The sequence below is a fragment of the Tiliqua scincoides genome, chromosome 2 (assembly GCF_035046505.1).
Source record: "Tiliqua scincoides isolate rTilSci1 chromosome 2, rTilSci1.hap2, whole genome shotgun sequence".
In the NCBI taxonomy this organism is placed as follows: Eukaryota; Metazoa; Chordata; class Lepidosauria; order Squamata; family Scincidae; genus Tiliqua; species Tiliqua scincoides.
Window position 1 is genome coordinate 179675077 of NC_089822.1, and position 3647 is coordinate 179678723.

The following is a 3647-nucleotide window of genomic DNA, read 5'->3' on the forward strand; positions in this document are numbered from 1 at the left end:
TAATGAATTGCACCTCTTTGGTGATATTGATATTGGTGATATCACCTTTGATTTTAACATTGAAAGGCTAATCCAGTTATAATTTGTCATATCCAGATCAAGAAAGTAGTTCTCAATGTGTGAGTTCAGGGAAGCAAAAAAATCAGATAACATATAGGTGGCCAGTCTGGTAATCTTGCAGATAATCCCTTTCTCCTAGTGCAGTTTAACATAGCAGTGTTTCAGCTGTTCAAAAGGGTTTTTGCCTTGTCAAAATGGAATTCAACACAAAGATGGATTTCTAGTTTTCCTGGTCTGTCTCTTTTCCAGAAGGGTGTTGACTGGTGTGAGCTTCTACCAAGCTTTAGAGTACACACACTGGTGAAGGCAAAATTTTAAAATAAAACACTTAACTCTAAAAGCTACAATATCTTTTCCCCCATGCTAACCCCCACTTTTACACCTTAACACCTACTAGCCTACTAAATAACAATTAAACAAACAGAGATAAACTGTGTATGCAGTAGCAGCAAAACTGACAAGGTCTTATACTATCGACTTAGCACAATAAGGAAGACCAGGGGGAGAGAAAAAAAAAATAACCAGAATGACATAATAGAGCAATTTCAAATTATTGCCCTAGCAGTTGACAAATCTTCATGTCTTCCCCACTCCACACTTTGGAGAAACAATCTATAACATTTTTTTCTTCAGCCTTTTGGGTCCAAAATTTCAAAGTCAAAATACCAATTTCTGATTATCCTTATGCTTGCCTAGAAATACTAATAGTAAATCATGAATCTGAAGACAAAACTTTGTCTCTCCCCCTAACAAATATAAACTTATGGCCCAATCCTATCCAGAAGGGGTTTATGTCAGAGGAACAGAGGAACAGCACTCAATGCACCACCAGCAGCCATTTTAGAAGTGCTGTTGCAATTGGGTATCCCCTGGGGGCTGGGGATAAGAATAGGCCCTCAGTTTGGCTGTACTTGTCTTAAGAGGTGACTAAACAGCCACCGGGTAGATGGGACTCCTTAGCCTAGGAAGGCAGCTCATCTGAGAGAAGGAAAACTCTGATCCCAAACCTCCAATGCCTTGTGGCTACATCCAGTTATGGAAAAGGCTTCAGGAGTCAACCTCGAGGCAAAATCCGGAGCCGGAGTCCCCGAGGCAGTTCATGGCTGAACACAGTCACGTTCTGGCAACTCCTGCGACGCTGCTGGAACCAACCGTATCGGCCTCTGCCTTTCCATTGGACCACTTCAGCGACATGGAGAGAGGGGATTTGCTGCATGGGAAACAGTCTATCCTCCATATCTACTTTACCCAGGCATCACGCACTGGAGAGAACTTTCTGTTCCAGAACCACCATTCAGAGCACAATACCATAGTCTTTTGAGACTGAAGGATGCCAACACTGCAATTGGTGCAACATGGGAGGTCCACTGTCAGACCTAGCAAGGTAAGTTCAGAGGTGGGCAGAACAGGGAGGCAAGAGGGCAGAATGGGGAGGAGATGGGGCAGGGATGGGGGCAAATTGGGAAGGCAGTAGTATCAGTGGCAACAGTACCACCAGTATCCTATCCCCTTTCCAGGCCTCTATACACCTTCCCTTGGTCCACATGGACTTGTGCCACCTGTAGAACTGGCACAGGTCTGAGAAGACTCAGCAGGCTGGTGCAGGCTTACCGTGGGGCAAAGGAACAAATGTTCCCTCACACAGAGGAGGCCTCCAGAAGCCAAAACTCCCCCATGGGATTTGGCGTGTGCCAAGTTGGCACAGCTGCATCACTATGCAAGGACATAGGTAGGACTGGGCTGTCTGTGTAATTAAAGCCCAAAGCATCCCCAAGCATTTTTCTCAATCACAACACAGTTCATTTCTCTAGGCAAAAGCTTACAACAGATATCTATCTGACTGAATCATTGATTGATTTTGCTATATAAACCACTTTGTGAACTACTTTTTGTTGAAAAGCAGTATGCATATAATAATTACATAAGAACAGCCCCACTGGATCAGGCCATAGGCCCATCTAGTCCAGCTGTCTGTATCTCACAGCGGCTCACCAAATGCCCCAGGGAGCACACCAGATAACAAGAGACCTCATCCTGGTGCCCTCCCTTGTATCTGGCTTTCTGACATAGCCGATTTCTAAAATCAGGAGGTTGCGCATACACATCATGGCTTGTAACCCGTAATGGATTTTTCCTCCAGAAACTTGTCCAATCCCCTTTTAAAGGCATCCAGGCCAGATACCGTCACCACATCCTGCGGCAAGGAGTTCCACAGACCGACCACACACTGAGTAAAGAAATATTTTCTTTTGTCTGTCCTAACCCTCCCAACACTCATTTTTAGTGGATGTCCCCTGGTTCTGGTGTTATGTGAGAGTGTAAAGAGCATCTCTCTATCCACTTTATCTCTCCCATGCATAATTTTGTATGTCTCAATCATATCCCCCCTCAGACGTCTCTTTTCTAGGCTGAAGAGGCCCAAACGCCATAGCCTTTCCTCATAAGGAAGGTGCCCCAGCCCCGTAATCATCTTAGTCGCTCTCTTTTGCACCTTTTCCATTTCCACTATGTCCTTTTTGAGATGTGGTGACCAGAACTGGACGCAATACTCCAGGTGTGGCCTTACCACTGATTTGTACAACGGCATAATAATATTAGCTGTTTTGTTCTCAATACCCTTCCTAATGATCCCAAGCATAGAATTGGCCTTCTTTACTGCCGCTGCACACTGGGTCGACACTTTCATTGACCTGTCCACCACCACCCCAAGATCTCTCTCCTGATCTGTCACAGACAGCTCAGAACCCATCAGCCTCTATGTGAAGTTTTGATTCACATTATTATAATTATATAATTATAATTCACAGTTCAAACTAGCATGCAGTGTGTCCATGCAGAATCAGGAGATCTTTGACAAATGAAAGCTTGAGATCCTTTGTGATGGCCTGCTATAGAGCAGCACATTATCTGTTTGCACTCCCACACAGTTTACTCAAGTAACATTTTTTTTAATTGTTAGTTCTTCAGAGCGTTATGACTCCCGTGCAAGGTGCTTGCTGTTCTCTTGGGGTTGTGACCCACACTGAGAAGCCCTTGCCTTACTACACCTTCTAGAGATGAGGGAATGTGGAGGATGTTTCTTAAGCCCATGCAATGTGTTGCCTTCTCCTTCCCCTCAGCCTTCTGGCAGGGCATGTCTTGTCTGCTTTGATAAGGTGATTCATGTGGAAGCAGGGAGCAAATCCACATGAGACACTTGACATTTATTATGGGAAGGGGTTGTGCAACCAACTGAAATGGAAAAGGTTGGCATTGGTTATATTTGTATATGTTTCAAGGTAGCAATGCTGTACCAACATTATTCAGTATGGATGATGCCAATTAGAAGAAGAATCTTGAAAGATCTAAAATTGACTCTGAAATGGGGTAACAAATGAGTGCAACCAATGCTGTATGGAAAGGGAATATTTAACCTCCTTCCTGTCTCTTACAAAACCTGTACATGGATTATTTTAAGCTCTTTGTGTATTTGTGCATATGCTGTTAATGGAAATGAGCCTGGCTCCTTGGAAGATTAAAAAAACACTTTTGTCTACTACAATATTTTAATCATAGAGTTGTTTTGTTTGGGCTTTTTTTTTTTAAAC